Raw genomic sequence first — 26,699 nt, forward strand, 5'->3', positions numbered from 1 at the left:
AGTAGAATCTGGATTAAGCCTAACTAGGGCCATCTGGAAGAGTGAGTCACATGGAGCGCCTTTTGCAATTTATTGGTTATGCCTTCTGTTATGTGTACTGCTCAGGTTCAGATTCATGGGGGAGGAATGGATTTCCCACCAGGAAGAAAAATGAGCTCCCTTTTCCATGGCAAAATCAATAGAGAGAACAGAAGAACTTTCATAATAATTTATCTAGTCATTCATTCATTTATTTTTATTTGGGAATATTGAGGGTGAGAGATGTTGTATAAGGATTAATTGTGGTAAGAGCATTCACTCCCTGTACCAATTTTTGGTTCCTTGAAAAAATAACATCTCAAAGGTCAAAAATGGGAACAGGGAAGCCTCTATGGAAGTCCTGCTCATGGAGACCCTGAATTTTTTAATACAAATTTTGGTTGGTTCTATCAAGAGAAATGGACTTGAAGTAGAAGGCAGCATGGTGTTGTGGATAGAGGGTTGGACTATAAATCAGGAATACCTAGGTTCAAAACTTTCTTCTGGTACTTATTAATTGCAATTCTAGCAAATCACTTAATGTCTCCTAGTTGCAATTTCTACCTCTAAAAATGGAGTTTTGATAACTGTAATCCCTAGGTAATAAGGTCCTCAAAAGTAAAGTGTTTTAGAAATGGAAAGCACTAAAGAAATGTCAGCTTTCTTCAAGTACAGGGACTCTGCTAAGTATGGAGCAGTTCATCATTACAAGATTGACCTTTAGTACAAAGAACTCTTGGAGACTATCTGATCAGGCATAGAAAGATAGTGATCTCTGTCACCAGACACTTGCCTACATTGATGAAATCATGGATTCTTTAAAATTTTAAAGAGATCTCATTAAAGATGTTCAGGGCTTAAGTCAAGCATCAAGATTTTATGTAACCAGCAAGGAAAGATTGGGGAGGCTTCATGGTGAAGGTGACTTTGAATTAGACTTAAAGGGTATCAGTACAATGGAGTATCGCCATGACAAAAAAAAATGCAAATGTGAAGAAAAAAAGAAGTGTGAAGACATAAAATCACCCAAAAAGGGGTCAGCAGAACAGCAGAACAAATATGTGTGTATGTATATATAAAATGTATATATACATACATATACATAATATGGTGACTATGACTACATTTTATTAAATAAATAAGAAATATACCATAAAGATTTGAAAAAGTATACAAATCAAATAAAATACTATGTTTAATGTATATTATTTTTTATTAATTATAATATATGTATTATTTTAAAATCTAAGTAGTTCAGATTGGATATTTCATTTGGCATTCAACTCACAATGACATTGAACTATTTAATTTATAAGAAAAGTTATGATTTTTAAAAATAAAACTTTTTAAATACTAAGTACTTATTATGTATGAGTCTATATTAAGAACTGGGAATATGGGACAGCTAGGTGGTGCAGTGGACAGAGCACTGGCCCTGGAGTCAGGAGTACCTGAGTTCAAATCCAGCCTCAGGCACTTAATAATAACCTAGCTGTGTGACCTTGGGCAAGTCACTTAACTGCACTGACTTACCAAAAAAAAAATTTAAAAAAAAGAACTGGGAATATGAATAAAAATAAAAACATCCTTCCTGTCCTTTAATTCTCATGGAGAAGACAATGGGAAAACAATCATATTGATTCAAGAAATATTCAGAGCAATATGTGAGGTGATCTGGGAAGATCTTGGGTAGGAGATCTTAGGAAGGACCTTTTGAAGATTGTGGGATTTGAACTGAGTCTTGGAGAAAGCCATTTTTAAAATACTGCTTTAAGCACTGAATCTCAAGTCAAAGTAATTGGTTCTAGCAGTAACAAAGATAAAATACAATACATAAATAGATATTTTTCTTCTGGTTGCTAATAAGGAAGATGTGTTAATGATAGAGACAGGGCCTGGGATTTCATTCATATTGAGAACCCCAAAGAGGAAAATTCCTTCAACTGTAACATATACTTTTATAGATGCTTGGGGGCACTCAAAATTTAAGTGACTTGCCCAGGGTCACACAGTCAGTATAAGTCTGAGGCAACACATGAATAAGTCTTGGCTCCAAGTTCAGCTCTCTAGATACTTCAACAGGCTTACTATCTATGTATATCTTATCATACTGAATTTTTTAGAAGCAAAATTTGTTCCCTTGTTAATTTTTATTTTAATCTTACTGAGTTTTAGATTTACTATAACTTGAAAGGGGGTCAAAAGAAATTGGACTTAACAGCAGCAGCAAAAATTTTACAAGCAAAGTTGCTAAATATAATCACAATTGACTAATAAGTATCACTGATAAAGAAGCCTTATTATAGAAATAGAAAAAATGGATCTCTTGTATTCTTCTGAAATGTTTTGGGGTATTACTGTTTGGAGTTATTTCCTTTGAACTGAGAAAGCAAACATAATTTGAAGACATTTATTTATCAAGAGCTTTGTATAGTACCTTGCTTAATAAATAAATGAATGTTCCAGAAATATTTGCTGATTCAATTTAGTCTGAACTTACCTTATAGTATTAGAATATTTGTTTTCATTTTTTTTAAATTTCAAACTTACAAGAAATTCAAACTTAATGGTTTGTTACCTTAATCTGGTATTTCTATTTTGACTTGGTCCTACACCTGTGGAGTAGAAAAAGTTGCAACATCAACTGAGAGTTGCTAAACAACCGCTGTGTGATAAACTGTTAGGGAAAAATAGTTCCTGTCCTCAGTATAATTGGGTAAAATAATTTTTTTCCTCAAATAGTAAATAGATGAAAAAAAGTATCATGTGAGAAAGCCATTAAAATCATATCTCTAGTTTATCCTGGCCCACAACATGAAAATATGATTTTAAGAGACTAACTAGACATTTTTAATAAAGAAAATTGACATTTTCAACATTGTAAACTAGATATGTAGTATTTAATAACTTGTTATAATGTGTCCTGAGTTGAACAAAATATTATCCATATTTCTACTTTCTTCCTTCTAAAATTTCTGACTCTTGTCTATCTTTTAGCTCAGTTGTTGTATAACTTCTTCTCACCTTTAAGCCTGTATACCAGAAACTTTGGTATAAAATTATATCTTTTAGAATAGAATTCAGCATAATCGGACTGCAAGAAGAGTAGAACATTTCTTTCTCAGTATGGTCAATAAACTCTCTTTTCCTAGAATAGAGTTCCAAGTGAAAAGAAGATATAAGAAAAGTCCCTTGGTTTTAAGAGCTAAAAAAAGACCTTTGTAGAAGAGAAAGTCACCTAGCTCAAGCACCTTATTTTAGGAATTAGGAGACCATTCTCCAGGGAAATGAAATGACTTACCCAATTCTGTGGGAGAGGTAAAGCTCAGAAAGTGGCAAATATGTTTTTGGATGTGATCAATGATAGTCATTTGTTTTGCATGACTATACATATCTACTACAAAGGTTTCACTTTTGCTTTTCAATCAGAGGAAGGTAAGGGAAACAAAATAGATTTTTGCCAATTGGAAAAATTAGAGTATTATTTTTTTAAATGACTTGCTCATTTTCACGCTACTAATAATGGCTTTGTTAAAAGTCAAATTAAGATTCTTGCCATTCAAAATTTCTGAAGATCTTCATCTCTATAAAATTTGGACCACAATGCAACAGGAAAATGATTAATGCTACTCTCTTCCCGCTCAGCTTTTAACTCTTCCCCCTTACTTCCTATTCTTTCCCTCAACTCCTCTCAAAGAACTGATTATCTTGACTTTTAACTGAATAATGACTGAAAATAACTGACTGAAAAGGCCAATCTTCTCTGTACCAAATTAAATTTGAGAGAGCAACTAGAATTGTTTTATAGGTTTGTTTGATGATGGATATAAAGCTTAATTACCTGTTCTTCATCTTAAAGTATTCACTAACCTGTACCTCCTCTCTGAAAGTTAGTTGGCTAATTACAGATTGATCCTTTGAATGCAGGCTCAAAGTTTAGTAGCCTGGAGGATAATTTCCTGAAGCAATATAATAAGGAAGTGTAATAGGAACTTTGGTGACTCAGAAAGATGATGTCTAGGGCTGATCCTTTGTATGACTAATGCTTCTCTCTGCTGTAAACAGAAATGACTTGACTAGTACATTGACCAATCACAGTGAGACCTCACTGGCTTGGATATTCAAAGATTCACCTCATCAGAGAATGACCCACCCTTCCACAATGAGGAGATCAATGACACCAAGCTTCTTAAAAACAAAGCAGGAGTTTTCTGCCTGGTCATCACTTTTGAAACTAACTCCAGATGAATTAGTTTTGGCTTGGTTTCCAACAGCATGAGATTTAATCAATTTGTCTGTAAGAGCAGTAAATGAATATCTTGTTAATATATTTGGATTCTATGAACTAATTTAAATCTAATTTAAAATTCAAGACAAAGGGGGTAAGTTTGTTTCTAACGAGCAACTGGACAATGTATCGTCAGAATCTTTGCTTAGATCTTTGCACAGATTTGTAAGACCAGTTGTTTCCCTAGTTATTGCTTTTGTCTCACAGCAAATCTTTGATTGCTTTGATTTTTCTATAGTTAACAAGGATAAAGTTGGCTAGCATATAAAGCCTAAAGCATAACAGTACTGTATTTTTGTATAAAAGCCTTGAGGAAGGTTTGTATCCCAAGAGCCTAGAATAGACTATGGCATTTAATAAATTCTTGTTGAATTAATGCAAGAGTGAATGATAAGTAAAAAAGGAGGAAATTTTTGCATTCATTATGATTATCCTCTTTATTCTGTCTTTCTTTGTGGTCTATAACACTTTCTGCCTCAGATCCTTATTATTTATTTATCTAGGGGCAAAGTCCCTCACTTAACCTCTCTCCATGTCAACTAATTTTTCATAAAATTGTACATACATCACAGAGCTGTTGTGAGAATCAAATAAAAAAGCATGTAAAATGCCATGGAAGTTATTATTGTTATTGTTATTGTATTGTTTTTATCTTGAGACAGAAGGGTTATCTGCAAAAACTGACCTAAAGAATTTATACTTTGTTCCTAGTTTTCAGTTTTAAAAACTGACTGGTTTTAGGCATTTTCTATGTGAGTTTTTAGAGATTTATTCCATAAATCTTGTACACAATGTGCAAGATAACTCATAGATATTGCGGTCCTCAGGACAGGGCTTGTATATGTATATCTATGATCTATATGACTTTATGACCAGATCATTCAACCAACATTTCCTTTTATCATCTATTTTGTGAGTGCTCATGAACACAGAAGATGATTTCTTGGCCTTTAAATAGAGTGCACTTGGAAATACTCATGCCATTTTGACATATCCTCAATAAACTTTTATACTATACATGGCTTCCACCAGAGTGAAGACTGGAGTGGGTTAAGGAAGGATCTCCCTTAAATGACAGCTCATGAAAAGAAACAATACAAAAAAAAATCCCTCCAGTTCTTAATGATATAACAAGAGCAATGTGTGCTGTGACTATTGAATTATAGGAACAAATATGTAAACACTCATATGTTAGAATATGTAAACAAATGGAGTCAAAAGTCTGGTTGAATTAAAAAATTTTAACAAGAAAGCCTGGTATTCTTTGTGACAGAGAAACCACTATTTAGGACCACCAAAACAGCTTCCAGATCTGATTCACTTCCAGATCAGACTAGTAATACAAATCATGTGGAGCATGATTGTTTTTTTTTTAAATCAGATTATTTTCAAGTGTTATTTCTTGAGACTCTTGTGGCAACCTTTAATGAAGTAAAAACCAATCACCCAACTGTCAAATCTTTTAGAATGCATCAATTTAAAAAAAGAATGAATCAACTCCTTGTTGACAGGAATAAGCTGTGGCACTGGACTATTTTGAGATAAGATTTGGTAAGTATATAATGGGTCTGGTGTCACATAAGCTTACCTTAGTTCAGATTCAGTCTCTTATACTTACTAGCTTTATGATCTTGGGTTAGTCATTTAACCCTGTTTGCCTCAGTTTTCTTATCTGTAAAATGAACTAGAGAAGGAAATGGCAAAGCACTTTAGCATCTTTGCCAAGAAAACCTCAAATGGGAACATGAAGATATAGACAGGACTGAAAGGACTGAATACTAACACCAACAATAATGATGATAATGTTGAAGACTTTTATAAGCTTAATATTTCACATGATTTTCAAAGCCATTGATATAATTTTCTTAATCTATATCAAGTTGTTCATGGAATACTGGCTATAGAATTGGAAGGGGCCTTGAAAAAATATAGCTCAAGCTAGGACTGAGAAGGATTAAGTGAATTGTTCAAGTCCACAAAGCTAGTGTCCAAGGGGGAATGTGAACTCAGATTTTTCCTGGCTCTTAAATTCCACTTACTACTCCTGGGGAGTAGTTAGGGAAGTTAACCTGATTAGGTCTCTTTCCTTTCCTACAAACACCTACATTAATATAATTTGGAATCTCAACTATATTTTGAACTTTTGGAAAGAGAGAGAGAAGAGACAGAATGACAGAGAAACCAGAAGTCTTACAAGTACTTGTCCTAACAAGACTGTGTACCAGTAAGTATGCAGAAATTTGATAGATATGAAGAGGAAAGGGATGGTGGTGTAGACTTTTAGTTCCTTTTAACTTTCCTTAAATATCTGGGATAAAAGGAGACAAAGTCAAAAGTGATAATGCTTTGCTGACACAGAGGTAGTCTTTTCTTGTCAATAAATATAGAAATGACATGCATAGACCTGATGCCTAATCCAATTAGATTCAAAGAAGAAATCTAAACAAGATTTTTCTAAATGTTCTTTAAAACATGTGCTACTTTAACATATCGCCTCATTAAATGAAACTAAAACCAACTACAATTATATCCTGGTCATAAAATGATCAAATAAGATGATTGTTATTGATAAAATTAAATGAGGTATCATTACATTTCCCCCCCCAATAGCATTTGATTTTTGTCTCTTTTTCACCCTTATGTGGATAGAGTTAACCAATTTTGACCAAAATTTATCCATTTGTAAGAAGGTAGATTAATCTGCCCCATAAACTCAATTCATGGATGGAAGTATTCAAAGAAGGGGAGAGAGCTTTTATACTTTTTAATGAATTTTACAGTAACCTGGCCTAAAATACAATATAGAAAGCCATAACTGTAATTATTATAAAGTGTAAAGTACATACAACTGTTAGTCAATTCACCATTTGAGTATTTTTTGACTATCAAGAGCCTGTTAAGGGCTGTGGAAAATGTCAGAGAAAACAAAATCTTATTGTGGTAAACTTCCAATTTTTTAAAAAAGGGTTTAAGACATAGTTGTTTGTAAAAGAGAAAAGCTTGTAAATGTAAAACCTTAGAAAGAAAATAACATTAAAGTTGAGCTTGTAAGAAGAGAAGAAAATTTCTAGGATTAACTTCTGATACTCTTTTCACAAATTGAACGTATTTGCCAATATCTTTGTAAGGAAATACTGCAAAGTTGTAACCTGAATTTTTCCTGATTCTCCTACTAATATTAATACTACTAAATTATCTAGCCTCTCTTTGTCCAGAGAGCTTGTTTTCCAGATTGTTATTTTTTTTTCCCTTTGAGGAAGCCTGTCCCTGCCATTTGAACTGTTCTCAGATATTCAGCAGTATTGTTCTATTCAAATTCAGAATTTCCAGATTTAAAATTGTATGTACTTACTTATTCATCTAAAAAATTTGAGAGGACCTTCCAGGAATACCAGTACTAATTGAATTAAGGCATTGGGTGACAATTTATCAAATTACTTGAAATTTTTACTCCCTCCTGAAATCATATAAATAAGAAAAGTCAGAGTATGGTATGCAAAATAAGAAGCTAAATAAACTCTGATATATATGCCATGTGTTCTATTAAAAACATGTCTAGAAACAAATAGCTACCCTGGTTTAGATTCTTCATTAGCCATGTGGACTTCAGCAAAACTCAGTTTAGAGAAAAGTAGGAGTGATTTTTTTTCTCTAGGAAAGTTGAAAGGTGAGTTTAGCTTTGGTCAAGGTCTACTAGGCAGCTGCCTAGATGTTGTGATTTAAGAGGTACCATGAGGCTCCTTTTTTTGTTTTCAATTTTTATTTTCAGTTTCAGATTTTGTCCTTTCTGCCTCTTGCCCCAGACATTGAAAAGACAAGAAATGCAATACCCATTATACTTTGTAAGTCATACAAAACATTCCCCCATCCCCCTAAAAGTAAAGAAAAGTTAAGAAAGAAAAAAAAAACATGCTTTAGTCTGAACTCAGCATTTATCACTTCTCTTTCTAGAGATGTATAGAACTTTTCATTATGAGTCCTTTGGAGTTGTCATATGTCATTGTATCAATTAGCAATCTAATTCTTTCACAATTGGTTATTGTTACAATATTACTCTTGCTGTATACAATGTTCTAGTTCTGCTCACTTCCCTTTACATCAATTCTTGTAAATTTTCTTAGGTTTTCCTGAAATCATCCTTTTCATCATTTCTTTCAGCACAATATCACAATCACATATCACAACTTGTTCAACATCCCCCAAATTAATGGGCATTCTTTCTATTTCTGCTTCTTTGCTACCATAAGAAAGAACTGCTATAAATGCTTTTGTAGATAGTTCCTTTTCCTTTTTCCTCTTATCCCTTTGGGGTACAGAGCTAGTGGTGGTTTTGCTGGGTAAAATTTTGTAGTCCTTTGGACAGAGTTCCAAACTGTTCTTCAGAATGACTGGATAGTTCACAGCTCCACTGACAGTGTATTATTAGTATGTTTGTTTTTCCCCTATCTCCTAGGAGGTTGCTTTTAAGAAAAATTCCATCTGTTACTGATGGATTTACCTGACATTCCTAGCACTAGAATGACTCCTTATGTTTAGGAAGGAAGTAATACATTCAGGAACATTAACCATTCCCCACCATTGCAAAGGAAAAAACAGGGCTTTGAGGAAGCAATTTTCACTTCAAATTTTCCAGGGGAAAAATAAGACAAAAACGAACCTTCTAATTTCAGCCTTGATTGCATTAGGAGTTTGCTCCCTGAAAGTAGGTGAAGTATGTAGAAGAAAGCAGGTTTGTTTCCAAAGTCCCTGCACAGAGTCTCCTAACTCCAGTAGCCATTTAAAGGGACAAAAGAGACAGAAATGTAGCAATGTAGCAATTCAGTGTTAAATGAAGGAATGTATCCTAGGAACTCTCTAACTCCAGGGTTCTCTTGTGTGTAAGACCTAGAATGAGAGCCTATGGGCTTCTTATATCTCTTGACCTTCAGAATTTGAAAGTTACCTGGGATTCATTCTGTCACTAAAGGCTTGCAGCTGGGAAAGAGATGGGTTGTTCATAGCTATTTTATAATCCAGTTATCATCATGTTTTCACATTGGCAATGATTGACTATTTCGTATTTTGTCTTCTCATCCTTGTATCAGTAATCTCACATGAGCTTAAAATATTTTATGCATTTTAACTTTGATTTCCTGGAGGGGAAATGCTGCCCCCACTTTTGTTATAAAATTCATAACATTTAAACAATGGAAATTTTAGACCACTGAGGAAAATATTTGTGAATAGATCATGGCCCCTCAATTGATATCTGAATGGGTAGCTATCTACTTAAGAAGAGTAGCCAGTTTTTTTCCCCACATTCCACTCACCCTATCTGTGTCTTCTATCATCAGCTTAACTCAAGGTTTTATTGGTTTTTTTTGTTCAGACTATTGGGAGGTTATCCAAAATGGACTCATAGCAAGTCACTCCCCTGCTGTGAAAACTTCAGTGACTCCCTCCTGCCATAATAAAAATTTCTAAAGAAAGGCTCTCTGTGATATGACTGTACTTTTTCTCTATAACTATATTTCATGTACTCTTCCACCTGGGCATGACATTACAATTAAACTTGATAAATCACTGTTGTCAGCTTTCATTTAACTTTCCTCATCTTTAAAGACCTTCCTTAGGCTTGGAATGTATTCCCAATCCTAATTCATTCCATTTTCATCCTTTTTCTGTGAAACTCAGTTCTGGAGTTTCTTCTCCCCAAAGTCAGTCCTGAATTCTTCCTTGCCCTCTCCTTCAGGGAGGTTCCAAATCAGTCATTTACAAACTTTACAATTTCCTAAGTCATTTTGTCTTTTTTTTTTCCTTTACAAAAATTCAGTGCCTTGCATATTGTAAAACCTAATAAATCTTTGTTAGATGTGGCTTCTTTTAATTTTATTAAGGCAACTTTTATAAGTTTTGGTGAAAGTAGTTATATAATGACTACTTTATGACTTTCAGTCAAATATTCTTTTAATTTTGTTTATGTTTTGCTAGTCTGATAAGAGTCCAGCAATCTTCAATTTGTTTTTAAATTCATCTTTTCTCACCTGTGAGTTGGGAAGGTCTTACAAGGACAGATATTCCAAGGAACATGATGAATGGACAGGCAGTTAGAAGGGTGATGACTGATGATTATAGTGATTATCACCTTAATGCTTATGGAGTACTCTCCTGAGAACCATTAAATACAAAGTTCTTACCCTTGTGAATTTTATTTCTACATATAGGAAAACATGGAGGCAATTGCGTAAAACTTATATCACAAAAATATTTGCTGAAAACAAGAACTTCATAAATGATTTTCAGTATTTAACACTGTATCTGACACATGATAGGCTTTTAATAAATGTCAATTGATTGATTGATTTGTTTTTAATTGTACTGTCCCCAGATGCTCCATTGTGATTTCTTGTCTCAGAACTTGATGCAATTTCCAAAGCTGACCCATCAAAAACTATTACCTCAAGATCTTTCTATTTAAGTTCCTTCCTAGTTTTTAAGTATATGACATTTCTTTTTTCTCTCTCTTTTTTTTAATCACAAAGATATATCCCTGTGTAAAATGGAAAAAGAAGGAAAAAAACATAGTCTTTTGTTGTTTGAGAATTTAATTAGCACCCTGACTTAATAAGATTTGCATCAATTACCACCTTCATTCAATCCTCCAATTTTCACTCTCTATGTTTATATAGAAAGAGGTGTAATGGACTAGGACTCAGCCATTGCAAGCAGTTCAGAGTTGTCAGCACCTTAGAGAACAGTTTGCTCCTGCAAGTTAATTGACTGTTTGAAGTGAGGTTTTGGTTTAAACCTCTCTGCCACGTGGCCTTTTCTATGTGGATGTGTGTTCCAGGGTAACTTGTAAAGGAGTTGACTGATTTTCATTAAATCTGGTACATTACTATATGGCACAAAGAGATATTTTAAAGGGGATTTATGATTCACCCTGTCATCTCTAAACCAATTGGATTTGGATAAAAGATTGCAAATGGGCACATCCACAGATTTCATTGAACGTTTAAGAGATTTCATTAAAATTAGTATAGGAGCAGAGTGAGAACTGGAGCCAGGCCCAGAGTAAGCAGCTACTCTGGGTACAATACAATGAACACAATGAGGGAAATTTTAAAATGTTATTTTTCATAGAAAAAATTGTTTAGTAAGGTCATAAAATGAAGTTTTCCAAAATGCCTATGTACTTATTTTATGCTGTTAGATTCCATCTATTAGAGGTGGCTAGGTAGCACAGTGGATAAAGCACCAGCCCTGGAGTCAGGAGTACCTGGGTTCAAATGCAGCCTCAGACACTTAATAATTACCTAGCTGTGTGGCCTTGGGCAAACCACTTAACCCCATTGCCTAGCAAAAAAAAAAAAAGATTCCATCTATTATAGTGAGGTGTCAAACCCAAAGCAAGCACAGTAGGGGAAAGGGAGAGGGAAACAATTTTTGAAATGCAGGAAGCAGAGAAGCACAATGTTTAAACCTTGCCTAAAACACAGAACAGCCTCGTCCTAGCTTTCTGAGGTTATTCTAGAAACATGAGGTTGCAATGAATGGAGTTCACAGAAACTGTTGTAATTATATTGTCTTTTTATTAACAAAAATTTACATATCTGACTAGAAGACAAGGTCTTTCTCCATAAGAGATTGCTGAGCTCTGACCAACAAATGAAATAAAACAAAACATAAGGAACACTTCACTGGGATCAGAAATATTTTATTTACTTATTTTCACATTACTATAATAATATCATTGTAAAAGTAAATATAATACCCCCTCCCCCCCACAAAGATAGTGCAATCTCAAGAATAATAAAATGTGAGAAAAAAAGTGTACTTCAGTCCATGTTCAGATACCATTAGCTCTGTCTCTTGGATAGGATTGCATTTTTATCATATTTCCATCAAAGAAGTAGCTTCACAGTGGTTAGAGCACTGGCCCTGGAGTCAGGAGGACTTGAGTTCAAATGTGACCTCAGATGCTTAATAATTGCCTAGTTGTGTGACCTGAGGCAAATCACTTAACCTCATTGTCTTAAATAAGTAATTTTTTTAATTTTATAAAAGAAATTGCTTCAATATTTTCCCCACAATTGCTATTGTTAACTGTATTTCCCTCCATTCTATTTCTCCCCACTCCTATTTATTCTATCCTTTCTCTCCTTTCACCCTGTCCCTTCTCAAAGGTGTATTGTATCTAACTACCCTCTCCCACACTCTGCCCTCTCTTCTATTACCTACACCAATCTCCCCTCTCCCTGTCCCCTTTCTCCCATACCTTTCTTCTCCTTTTCCCTCTAGGGTAATAGATTTCTATACCTTATTGAATGTGTATGTTATTTCTTCTCTGAGTCACTTCCAATGAGCATAATGCTCACTCATTTCCCCTCAACTTCCCCCCTTCCACTCCATTGCAAAATCTTTTTTTTTACTCTTTTACTTAGCCCATTCTCTCTCTCCTTTTTCTTTATCACAGTACATTCCTTTTTTGTTCATTGACTCCATCTTTATATGTTATACCTTCATATTTAGCTCCCTCCTGTGCCTTGTCTCTATATGCTGCTTCTAACTACTCTTATAAATGAGAAGGTTCATATGAGTTATCAGTATTTTCTTCCCATGCAGCAATGCACACAGTTCGACATCAAATAAATCCCTCACAATTTGCCCTTTCTGTCCAACTCTCTATGCTTCATCTGAATCCTGTACTTGAAGAGCAAACTTTCTCTTCATCTCTGGTGGTTTCAGTAGGAAAGCTTCACTGAATGTTCATCTTTTCCCTTGAAAGAGGATGTTCAGTTTTGCTGGGTAGTTGGTTCTCATTTGTAATCCAAACTCTTTTGCCTTCTAGAATATCATATTCCAAGCTCTACAAGTCCTTAATGTGGAAACTGCTAAATCCTGTGTAATCCTGATTGTAGCACCACATTAATTGAATTTTTCCTTTCTGGTTGCTTGTAATATTTTCTTTTTGACTTGGGAGTTCTGGAATTTTCTTTAATATTCCTGGGAGTTTTTATTTTGGGATCTCTTTCAGGAAGTGATCAATGTATTCACTAAATTTCTGTATTACCTTCTGTTTCTAGAATATCAGGGCAATTTTCCTGGAGAATTTCTTTTAAAATGAAGTCTAGGGGGTGGCTAGGTGGTATAGTGGATAAAGCACCAGCCCTGGAGTCAGGAGTACCTGGGTTCAAATCCAGTCTCAGACACTTAATAATTACCTAGCTGTGTGGCCTTGGGCAAGCCACTTAACCCCATTTGCCTTGCAAAAACCTAAAAAAAAAAAGCAAAAAAAAATGAAGTCTAGACTTCCTGGTCATGACTTTCAAGTAGCCCAATAATTTTAAAATTATTTCACCTGAATCTGTTTTAAGGACAGTTGTTTTTCCAATAAGATATTTTTCTTCTAGTTTTTCATTCTTTGGTTTTGTTTTATTGTTTCTTAATTTCTCACAAGGTCATCAGCTTCTCTTAGCTCCGTTCTTCATTTGAAGGAGTTATTTTCTTCAGAGTGCTTTTTTTTAAATCTCTTTTCCCATCTGGCCAATTCTACTTTTTTAAGGTATTCTCCTCATTGACCTTTTGGACTGTTTTTTTTCCATTTGACCTAAACTGGCTTTTAATATATTATTTTCTTCTATATTTTTTTTGGTATCTCCTTCACAATACTCCTGACTTGATTTTTCTTGATTTTCTTGCATCACTCACATTTTTCTTCCCAATTTTTACTCTACCTCCCTTATTTGTCTTTCAAAGTCTTCTTAAGCTCTTTCATGGCCTGAGACCAATTCCTATTTTTCTTGGAGGTACTGAATATGGAAACTTTGACTTTGTTATCTTCTGGGTATATAGTTTGATTATCCAGGGGACTGAAATAATTTTCTATGGTCAGATTCTTTTTCCTGCTATTGTCTGCTCATTTTCCCAGCCTATGACCTGATTTTAATGCAGGTTTTTGGGACAACCTCCTCCCTCCCAAGGACCTTAATTCCTTCAAGGTCTAATGAGAAAATCTGACTACTCTCCTGACCTGTACTCTGTCTGTGAATGACCACAAGCACTCACCTCTGCCCTGGAGCTGAGAGGAGGGTCCCTGCTCTACTAGTAGTATGGGATTACAGACTGCCTCCTGGATCTGTAGGCAAAGCAGCAGAATTCTGCCCCAGGGATAGAGAAAGACCTCTGCAATTTCTCCCTCCTCTTACCATCTGTGAGCTGAGCTCTCTGGAAGCAGCTGCTGGATGACTCTGCAGGTTCCTGGGGAGGAGTTATGCTGAGGCCTCCATTGAGGCCTGGGCTGACCTGGGCTCTGAGCTCACCCTGGTGTGGCAGCTTTCTTGCTGACATTCCAAATTGCTCTTGGGGATCCCTGGGCTGAGAAATCTGGAAACCACTCCCTCTGCCTTGAACCCAGGCACCATGTGGCTGGGGCCTGGGCTACACAGCAACTCCTTCCAATCCTTCCTTTCCCCTGAATCTTCCAAGTTGTCTTGAGTGGGTAAAGAGTTTCACTCAGTGCAGGTTCTGCCACTCTAGAATTTGGTTAGAGTCATAATTTTATGGCATTTGGAGTATTCTTGGGAAGAGTTTCTGGGAATTCAGATTTCTTCTAGAGTCAAGGCTGTCCAACTTCACTTTTAAAAGTTTTTTTTGAAACAATAGACAATATATTTTGATTTGCCATTATAGTGAGAGTTCTGCAGTATCTTGGTTTACTAAAGCATCTAGTAAGGCCACAGGTGACCCTATAAAATTGCCTTTTGGGCTGCATTTTGGACAGCCCTATTCAAGACAATGAATTAGATTTGAGTAAGGTAGAAGTATTTTTTAATAGGTAAGATGCATCTATTTCCCTTAATTTATTCAATGATTTTTATCTACTGCTCAGTGAGTAAAATGGCATCACAAGATAAAACTGGAAGGAATCTTGTCTTCCCTCCTGACAAAAGAGATGCAACTCATTCCATTAGGGGAAGTAAGCAGCATACCATAATAACATTGTTATTAATAATAACTTTACCTAGTGCTATAAAGTTTACAGAATGCATAGTGGAAATAGAAATGAGCTACAGAGAATCAGGATCTAAAAAATACTTTGGAGGCTAATCAATGTAAAATACTCTATCCCTGACCAGATTGGGAACAGATATTGGGACAGCAATAAGAAATGAAATTGAAAAGATTGTTGAAAGCCAGATAATAGATTTGTTCATAAACCACAGATCAGTTTCAAACATGAAATCCCAGTTCTCAAACTTAATAGTTTGCATTTATGTGGTACTTTGTGGTTTACAAAATGATTTACAAATTTTATCTCATTTGATCCTCACAATCCTTGGAGGTAGGTACTATTTATTATTCTTATTTTCAGGGATAGAGAAATTGAGACAGATAAGCTAAGTGACTTGCCTGGGATCAAAGTATCTGAAGCAGGATTTGAACAAGAGTTTCCCTGATTCTATTCACTGTGCCATGTAGCTGCCTTTATTACTCTTTGAAAGTCACTTAAGTGCTCTAAGGCTTACTTTGTTAGTCTGTAAAATGAGAAGTTTGCAACCAGGTAAGTTTTGGAACCTCACCCAAGACTGGCTTCCACTTCCTTCCTGAAATAATGACTTAGAAAATATGTAACTAGAAGGGAGTTTAAAGATCATATAGATCATATAGAGACCATTTAGCAAAATTTCCCTTTCTAATCAGAGCTTTCCTCTGCTCTTCAGCTAGTCAGCTGTTAATCTGTACTACTCACTGATTACCCTTTATATGTCTTTAAAAAGATAGCCCTAGGGGCAGCTAGGTGGCACAGTGGATAGAGCACTGGCTTTGGAGTCAGGAGTACCTGAGTTCAAATCCAGCCTCGGACACTTAATAATTACCTAGCCATGTGGCCTTGGGCAAGCCACTTAACCCCATTGCCTTGAAAATTCTAAAAAAAAAAGATAGTCCTACTGGGTTCAAAATCCTGATTTTTTTTTTAATTTAGGGATGATTGTAGTTTGCTCTGATGGACTCTAGATATATTCAAAAATGTCTGGGTTTCAATGACAAAGATCAGGGCATCTGCAGGATCTTAGTTTAATATTAACTCCCTTCCAAGCTGCTCTGTAAATTCTAGCCCATCATTGGGGATCCTGAGATGGAGAGGACTGTGCCTTCATTTCTTACCATGCTTCTCTTCCAAGGTCTGTAGATTTGGGGAATTAGCTCAAGGTATAGACCCCTGATATTTATAACACTGAGTCAGTTCCTTGGATTCTAAACTTAGGAAAGGGCACCATGGTAGAGAGGAAAGGACACCGGACTTGGAATTAGAGTCATTCAATCAATTGATAAGCATTTATTAAAGCACCTCTCAATACTAGGCCCTGGGAGACAATAGAAAAAAATAAAGATACAACTACTAACATGCTACAGGGGCAAGGGGTGAGAACATGCACACATAGAAGTAGTTTAAAATATAATTACAAGATAATTTTTCAGAATGGGAGAGAGAGAGGGGAAAGGAATAGCACTTTGGGGAGTCAGAAAAGAATAACTGTAGAAAGTAGCTCTTTGAAAGAGGCTAGGAATTCTTAAAGATGTGAGGAAGGGGGGTGGCTAGGTGGCGCAGTGGATAAAGCACCAGCCCTGGAGTCAGGAGTACCTGGGTTCAAATCCAGTCTCAGACACTTAATAATTACCTAGCCATGTGGCCTTGGGAAAGTCACTTAACCTCATTGCCTTGCAAAAACCTTAAAAAAAAGATGTGAGGAAGGAATATTTGTGGATTTGTGTACAAGTGTAGAAATAGAGATGGAAGATCACATGGAAGGAACAGCAAGGAGACCAATGTTGCTGAACCATTTGTTTGTGAAGAGAATTAAGACATAGTAGCAAGGAAAGAGAAGAATGTTGGGTGATTTAGGGGTGACTGGAACTTCTCAGGTTCCCTTCTACTTCCTAGATTCTAGTTTCTCACCTCTCAGCTTCAGTGAACTGAGAGAGGAATGGAATATGGTGGTAAATTCTATCTAAAAATGTATTTGTTAAGAAATACAGGTTTACTAATAGTTTACAACTTGCTTGAATATGTTAAAACATGAATAATAAGAATTAAAATATGAATAGAGTGATTTAATGACCTTTATGCACTCCTCCCCCTCACAAAATTAATGCTGCATTTTTGATGAGGCTTGTTCATAGGTCTAGAACAGAAAAGGGTATCAGAATTATTGATTATAGTAGAAGGAATGTTGGTTTTGGAGTTAGAGAATCTGGCATCATATCCTCACTCTGCTGCTTATTGCCTTAGTGTCTCTGAGCTTGTTTTCTTCATCTATAAAATGAGGGGGTTGGATTACAAGGTCCCTTCCAGCTCTAAAGTGCTGATCCTAAGACTCCATTTGGAAGCTCATTTAAGTTTTTAAACCCATATTTAAATTCCTATAAAATAATTGAATTTCCCTTTTACTGAGCCAAGGGTGAAGACATGTTCTACTCAGAGACTCACTTTCAAAAGTACTCTGAGCAATACTACCTGGGAATGTAGAATTTTTGATAAACAATGGATCGAGGCAATCAGTTGCCTTCATCATCAAATGGCATTTAATTTGCTGCTTTGTAATTGTTTTCAGGTGGCACAATGGCTAGAGGGCCCAACCTGGAGTCAGGAAGACCTGAGATCAAATCTGGTTTCAGACACATATGTGACTCTGGACAAGTCACTTCCCTAATTGTCTCAGTTTCTTCTTCTGTAAAATGAGTTGGAGAAGAAAACAACAAACCATTCCAGTATCTTTGCCAAAAGAACAAAAGAAAACAAATGGAGTCACAAAGAGTCATACAAGACTGAAAATTAGGTTGAATTGGAAGCAGGAACTGAAACTAAAGGGGACCAGTTCATAGGTTATTTTATAGCTTTTGAATATAATATAATAGAAATAAGTTGCATGTTAATTATGAAAACAGAAAGGAAGAGGCAAATATACAATGCCAAGGGACAGATATGGGACTGAATTTGGGGATTAAAATGAAAGAGGGTTATCCTCTGTCCAAAAGACATTTATTAATTTTATTATTTGTCAGAATTTCCCCATTTAACAAATGGGAAAAGAGACATTGAATTTATATGATTTAGAACCACAGAAGTATGTGTTGGAGAGAACTTGAAAGGTCTAACTAGATCCCAGTACAGGAATCCTTTCTGAAATATCCCTGTCAGATGACTCAATCAAGATCAATCAAGAACAATCTATTCTTTGAACAAATACTGATTGAATGGTTAATATGTCCTACTTATATTCTGTGAGCTTTGTAGAAATAACAAATAAGATGCATATTTTTAGGCCAGTAGAAAAGATACATTCTTTATATAACTAACCAAAATATGGAACAATGAGGTACAAAGTATTATGGGAAGGAGACAGATCTCTTCTGGCTAGTAGGCTCAGAATAATAAAGGTAGATTTCATGAAAGATGTAGCAATTATACTGGGTCTTTAAGGAGTGAGTAAAGAGAAAGAAGAAATTGGAATCAATTTAATTTTAAATGGTTTTAGTTATTTCATTAAATATTTCCCAATTCATGTTAAAGATTTAATATTTTTGAATTTTTTTATTTTTCCCCTTCATTCCTTTCCTTCCTCCCTTCTTGAGAAGACAAGAAGTTTGATATCAATTATACTTATGAAGTCATGTAAAACATTTCATATTGGCCATGTTGCACAAAAAAATAAACAAAAAAGAAATATAAAGTTAAAAAAAGTATGCTTCAATCCGCTTTCAGAGTTCATCAATTCTCACTCTGCAGGTTGATAGCATTTTTCATCATGAATCCTTTGGAATTGTCTTGGATCATTGTCTTAATCAAAATAGCTAAGTCTTTCACAGTTAATGATTCTTAGAATATTGCTGTTACAATGTTCTCTTGGTTCGGTTGGGATCAAATTCAACCAACCTAGTATTTATTAAGAATCTACTATGTGGCAGACATTATGCTAGGTTCTGGAGACACAAAGAAAGGCAAAAGGCAGGCATTGCCCTCCAGGAGCTCACATGGTTAACATAAGTCAGAAAATGCTGGAATAGATTTTAGAAAGCTTATCCTGCAAGGGATCCATGAGATTGTTTTTTTAAATATACATTTCTATAATTCTTTCCATATAATTGGTTCTTTGTAATCCTATGCATTTTATTTTATGAATAATAATTATGTCTTCCGAAAAAGGATCTGTACACTTCACTAAATTGCCAAAGGGGTCTATGAGACAAAACAAACAAGCAAAAACACGAATTCCTACCACAGTACCCTTTTATTTTATAGGTATTTTATTCTGTGCTTTGCCAAATGCTTTTGTAACTCACAATTGAAATTATAAGGCAAAAAACAAAATAGCCAAAGTCTCATACCTCAAAGCCTTTTTGTAGAGGACAGCAGACAATTGTATCCACTGACTGTGGTTTCACTACCCATTCACTCCCCACCCCAACCTCCCTTTGCTCTGTAAAATGTTGTTTTAATGAAATAAAATTTCCAGACAAAATCCTCAGTGAGGGCAGTCCTCTCCAATTCTTTGTAAACAAATACTGGAAAGAACTAAGAAGTGTCTTAGGCCATACTGTTGGTCATATAGGAACTGCCCTTTCTATTCATTGTTTAATTCAAAAGAAATCACAGTCAGCTTCAACTATAAATTAGATGTCAAATGGAAACTGTTTATTAAAGAAGATGGATTATTCATGCCCTTTGTAATTTCTGCATAGAATACTGAATATCCCATACAAAAATATCTGGGTGAAACTGAGCCCACATTGCCTTTTAGAGATTTCTAACCACCTCTGCTGTAGTCTAGGTATCTTCTACCTCTCAACTGTATTATTTCACTTTCCCTGCTGGTCCTGGACCTGTTTACACTTAATGCTAAGATATTGCCCCTAGGTGTATTTGCGGCTTAATCCAGGACTCTCCAAGATGAAAAGCTTTTGACACCCAAAGCAATGAATCACTAATGGTGAAATTTAGGTGACTGGCAGGTTGGGGGAGATATTTGGTGTTGAGGAATCTTCCCAGCCTCCTCAGATTACAGAAGACAGCTAGCCCTTGGGTAATGCTTTATGCCAAATCTTTTGTGGGTACTTAATTAAAGAATTATATTGCCACCTCTTTATTATTTGAATGCTAGCTGCTTAAGATAAGAGTAATCTTCAGCAAAGCAAATATCATCCAACTTAGACAGTATGCAAACTGTACTAAAATTTTATTTTAGTGAAAAGATGACCTACAGGCCAATGGAGGACATCAGTGTTCATTAAATTAAGTTTTTAATAAAATCCTACCAGGGCCTCAAGCAATCCCAGAAAAAAAAAATTGTAGATTGTGGAGAGGCAATGATTTGCATCCTCCCTTAGAAGTACCAAAGGCAATTTTTTTTATATTTTTAAGAGATTTAAAAGTACTGCAAAACAAGGATTTGATGCCAGAAATATACCTAGAAATTAGACAGTAACTTGCCACTGGCAAGCTCTGCTTAAACCTGTTGCATATGCATATATTACATATGCCAAAGCCTTCATGTATTTCCCATCAGATAAACATGTATATGGGAATATTTTTAAAGCTAGTAAAAAGTTAGAAATAAGCTACTTGTACCATCAGACTTCTACTGAAATGAACCTCTTAGGACCAAGCATACCTACAGTCAAATACAATTTCTTTTCTTTAGTTTTGTCAACATTTGAAATTTTTTTTAGTTTCCTCTTCAGAAGAGGTGTTTGATGGTAAAGAAGGATGAGAGAAGCTGGAGTCAGAAAAGTCTGAATTTGTCATTGCTTAACCTTAGAAAATATTTAGTGAAAGTTAATAAACAAAGAAAGATATCTAATCAGGCAGAGGATTTTTATCTGGTGCTAGCAAATTCATTCATACTTTCTGCAGGAGTTTTAAAACATTACTTTCACTGATAGTAGAGTTCATATCATTTTATATTAATATAGAATAATTTGACCATAATCATTTGTCAATAGTCAATTCTCCTCTCCTTGATTCTCCATACCCTGAGCAAGGGAAAATGTCAGCCCACTGAGACTTAGGTAGTAGTACAAACTGTTACTGAACTCAGAATTCTTGGAGTCAGGCAGAGAAGCATCCCAGCACTCACATTTATCTCGTTTAGTATACCTAATTAAAGAATCCTGGCACCAAGTGGGTCAACATAAATATACCTAATCTTCAAACAGAATAAGCAGAACAGTTTGATAAACATTTCATAAGAATATATTACCCCCACTTCCTGCTAACTTGGAAACTCTCTTTTTTCTTTTCTTTTCAAAAGTAAACTGTTACCTTCACATCTTTTAGTGATGTCCATGGTACTATGTCAGGTTGTGTGTCAAGAGAACCCTCCAAGTCATCAAGAAGTGGGGGCAATCCAAATTTCAGAAAACTTAAAGACTTTTTATTCATAAGATCACTAAACAGTGTTGTGAGTTGCTGTGTAGTACCCTGGTGACTTGAAGAAAATCCTAGGAGAACTTGCCAAGTGTGAATTGATCCCCCCAGAGCTCCCATCCTACAGTCACAATACTTTATCATAGTTTAATTCCTGGTAATTGTCTTCTCAATAACCCAGTAATTTGACAAATCTTTGGAGCACTTAAAATGGAAGGGTTTTCTCAGACACTCTCTGAGTGTCATTCCAGTGACATTATTTAGATTGCCTAGCTTATTAATAGTGGTGGAGAAGTATTCTGTAAAATCCAAAAATAAATCTCATAATTTTTGTCTGAACTAGAATGACTATGACTCATTATAATGATATAGGATATATATATGCAGATTTAGACAATCCTAGGAATTTTAGAGTTAATATGCTGGTGGTTTAGTTAGGTTCAGTGATACTGCTGGGAAGTCAGGGCTGGGAGGGAACCCTAAGTTTTGTAGAATTCTTAACATCAGCATTCTATTTACTGATAAACTAATATAATAAGAAAAATGGATAGTTTGTAGGCTAACAGCATCAAATACAAATTGCTCCCTTTCCCTGCTGTTAAATGCTATCTCCTTCTGAAAGTAATGTGATGGAGTACTAACTTTGAAGCCAAGATCTGAATTCAGTTCCTTTCTATGATACATACTGATTATGTGTCCCCTGCACAGATGCACAAATCACTTAATTTCTCAGTGATCTAGAAAACTCTGAAAATTACAAGGAAAATGTCCATTTCTTCTTCCTCTTCTTCTTCTTCTTCTTCTTCTTCTTCTTCTTTCTTCTTTTTTCTTTCTTCTTGCTCTTTTCTTCTTTTTCTCTACTTTTTTCCTTTCTTCTTCCTTTTTCTTCTCCCCTTCCTCATATGTATACATGTATACACACATATACAAGCATATATATATATATACATGTGGATGCACATGTGTGAGCACATAGATGTATGTGTAATATATGCCTGCATGACTCAACTAAAACTATATACATATCTACAATTGAATTAAATATTGTTATTGCCGTGATGATTTCTCAATGTGAGAGTAAAAATGAGATAATACAAAATAAAATTACCTGTTTTGTCCAGAAATTTATGTTTTCATTATTGTTTAGTTGTTTCAGTTGTGACTCATTCTTCATGGGCCCTATTTTGGGTTTTCTTGACAAAGATAATGGGGTGGTTTACCATTTCCTTCTCCAACCTATTTTATAGATAAGGAAACTGAGGTAAATAGGACTAAAGTACTTGTCCAGGTTCACACAGCTAATAAGTGTCCTCTTGAGGCCAGAGTTGAAAGCAGGATGATTCTAGACTTGGCACTCTTATCTACTTTCTACCTAACTACCCTGGGTCATCCTAAGGACAAATATATTATTAGTATCCTAAAGTATTAACTCGAAAACCCTTCTGTATTAGTTTTTCCTCTTTAACAATTAATATGGGGTGGCTAAGTGGCACAGTGAATAGATCACCGGCCTTGGAGTCAGGAGTACCTGGGTTCAAATCCAACCTCAGACACTTAATAATTACCTAGCTGTGTGGCCTTGAGCAAGCCACTTAACCCCATTGCCTGGAAAAATCTAAAAACGAAACAAAACCAAAAAAACCAATTAATATGAGAGAGTTTCGTTTCCTGGACTTCATTCTATCAAGTGCTCTATTTTTTTTGTAAGATTGTTACTTTTCTCATGTAGGAGCCTTGAAATGCAGTATGTGATTCATTGCTGGCAGTTTAATGGGAGTTGATGTGGGCAAGGAATGTGAACTCTTTAGATGAGCCCTATTGTCACTTCTCCATTCTTTATTCCTGGGCAACTGTAGAGATGAAAAGATTGGCCTGGATATACACTTTTAAAAGTCATTTACTAGCACTAGGATTTATTAACCTGGAGTCCACAGATACCCTCAGTTTTCCATGGATAGATTTCAGAGGCTCTTTGATCCTGGATAGAAAAAAATTATTTCTTTATTTTCACTAGACTCTAACTTAAATTTAGAATTTCCTCTAAATGTGAATGTTGTTAAGAAACCATCAGTTTAAGGGGCGGCTAGGTGACGCAGTGGATAAAGCACCGGCCATGGAGTCAGGAGTACCTCCATTCAAATCTGGTCTCAGACACTTAATAATTACCTAGCTGTGTGGCCTTGGGCAAGCCACTTAACCCCATTTGCCTTGCAATAAAAAAAAGAAACCATCAGTTTTTACCTGTGAACATCATAAATAGAAATGACATTTTTTCTATCACATTATAGGCTTAGTAGATAACCTGAAATATCATTTGCAGTCCTTAATTAAAAATTATTGTAGTTGTTAAGACTCATTGCTGGATTGCAACTGTCTTTCTGGCTACAAACTATATATTTTTGGTTTCCTTTGTAATCCTATAAATTTTATTTTATATATTTATTTGTTTGGGTTTTTTTTTTTTTTTGACAAGGCAGTGGGGTTAAGTGGCTTGCCCAAGGTCACACCGCTAGGTAATTATTATGTGTCTGAGGTCAAATTTGAACTCAGGTCCTCCTGACTCCAGAGCTGGTGCTCTATCCACTGCACCACCTAGCTGCCCCTTATTTTATATATTTTAAAACATTATTCTGAAATAGAGTCCATAGGTTTTACCAGATTGCAAAGAGGTTCACGACTACAAAAATATAGTTGACAACTCCTGATTTAGAGATTAGAATTAGGCTAATGCATACTAGACACTGAAGTTTAAGTCTGATATTCCATTTAGCAGGCCAGGAATAGTAGCAACCTATCATCCCTGCTAGTGGAGAGATCATTTACTGGCTAATTGCTTGAGCTGGGGAGTTCTAAACTTTAGTTGAATAAACTGAATAATGTGTCTAAACTGTGCCTAGAATCAATATCACTAGTGCAAGTGAGAAACAAGAGCAGCTCAAAACTTCCAGCTGATTATTGGAAATCCTTTAAGCATGGTTATTTATTCATTTGTTTGTTTTGCTATCAGAGTAAGGATTTGGGATCTGAATTTTCTTTATTGCGAAGTTCTTATGTGGGAGTTCTCTCCAACAAAGCAACTCCCATAAAACTTACACTCAGAAAATTTCCCACAGACACTGACAGTTTAAGTGATTTGTGCACAGGTCACCCAGTTACATATGTTACAGTAGGATTTGAACCAGGCTTTCCTGAATCCAAGGACAGACTTAGATTTTAAAGCATAACTATTTTTTTAGCTGAATCCAATTAATCGTCAGTTTACTAAGTTAACTGAAAACATTTTTACTAAGTTAACTGGAAAATTTTTAAAAATCCCCCACCTTCCTTTTGTTTGATATTAATTTAACTAATTTGAGCAGATTTCTTTTTTTCTGATAAATGATGTATCCAATATGCACTGACAGCATCACATTACTAAGTATTTGCTATACCTAGATTATTTTACTTCTCACAATCACCTCATCAGTAAAGTTAGACTCACAAAGGTGAAATAATTTGAACATAGTCACATACTTGGTAAGTGGGATAACCAGTATTAGAACAGGATTAGAATTACCAACCCCAAACTTTTCAGGATCAATGCTGCTTCTCTTACAACTAACTGCCTCTCTTCTAGGATACCCCAGGGAATAGCAGACAATGTTGCCTTTGTGTTAGAATTACTTTTAAAATATTTCTTAACATTTACCAGGGATATTATAGGCAGTAGGAAGATCCGAGGATTCTGAGGTTCATTTGCCTAAGATCCTTTCCTTAATGTGCCACTGGCTTTTTATTTCCAGAGACTAAAACATTAAGACTATAATTGCTCTACTCTAGTAGCCTAATTTGGGGAAGGAAGAAAAGACAAGCCACAAAAGTCATATAAGACCCTTTCAACTGATGCTTTCTAAGTGGGAATAAAAAGTTCAATGAAGTAGAATCTTCATCTTGGGAATTTGGATTTCTTTTCCCTGAATGGATTTGCTCACCCTCTGCTAATATAGTCAGGTTCTCCTGTAGTTGATCAGTTTCTGGGAAGAAAGACTACATGTACCCCCTTTCTCTTCCTTTAGGATCAACCTCTAAAAATGGTAAGAAACCATGCTGTAATATGCATCTGAGACACTTTTTTTCTTTTTTTCCTCATTCTATCATGTTTGTGATTCTAAGAATGGCAGTATAGCAAATACTTATGCATTTCTGTTTTTCTTTTAAAATCTGTTTGGCATGGGATCAGGTGGTAAGGGGGTAGGGAGGGACTAGTGAAAAAGTTCAAAATTTCCTATCTCATCAGAAGCATATGTATTGCTGTGCAGTGCTCAGATATATGACTATGTGTATATTTACCTATACATATATAAAATAGATAAAATACAAATACTTGGAAGATTGTCAAGGCATTGGGTATCCAAACTCGAGTTGTTTAAGGATCTTAGGGTCCTTTGGAAAGTTTATCTAAGAAAGAAAGCATTTATCCCAGAACAGTCCTGCATCATGAGGTAGCTGACTAGGAACAGTCACTCCAAAAATAAAACCAACAGGGGCACCTAGAACCAAAGAGGTGGCACAGATATCTCTAATATTGTTTGTGAAATTTCTTAGCCACTGCGAAGGAACAATGTTGGAAACGAGAAATGATGGACTTTTTCTAGCTGGGGTGAAATGGGGTAAAAAGGGGAGAAGGGGGAAAGAGGAGGCAGAGGAGGAGAGAGGGAGAGAATGAGGAGAAAGGTAAGGAGAGAGGTGATGGAGGCAGGGAGGGAGGGAGGGAGGGATTCGGAGCACACTGCCGAGTGACTTCTTGGAGCAGGTGCTTTGTGTCTCGTGCTCTGTCAGGCAGGAGCCGTGGGAGTGCGCTGCCCAGGAGCCTGTGTGCTTGTGTCTGCTCACGCCAGTGGGATTCAGCTTTGAGGTGGCGACTGACAAAGGCTACTGTTGGTTCCACGCCGGGTTTTCCTCCTCGCCCCAACACACACACACACACACACACACACACACAGAGAG

The 26,699-nt window shown here is 35.6% G+C and overlaps 1 protein-coding gene across 9 annotated transcripts in view; it reads left to right on the plus strand.

Annotated features, from left to right (window-relative positions):
• The window catches only part of PDE4D (phosphodiesterase 4D), a 1,222,901-nt gene that overhangs the window by 1,123,742 nt on the left and 72,460 nt on the right, over positions 1–26,699 (plus strand). The window lies entirely within an intron of this gene.

This window comes from Macrotis lagotis, chromosome X, assembly GCF_037893015.1.
Source record: "Macrotis lagotis isolate mMagLag1 chromosome X, bilby.v1.9.chrom.fasta, whole genome shotgun sequence".
In the NCBI taxonomy this organism is placed as follows: Eukaryota; Metazoa; Chordata; class Mammalia; order Peramelemorphia; family Peramelidae; genus Macrotis; species Macrotis lagotis.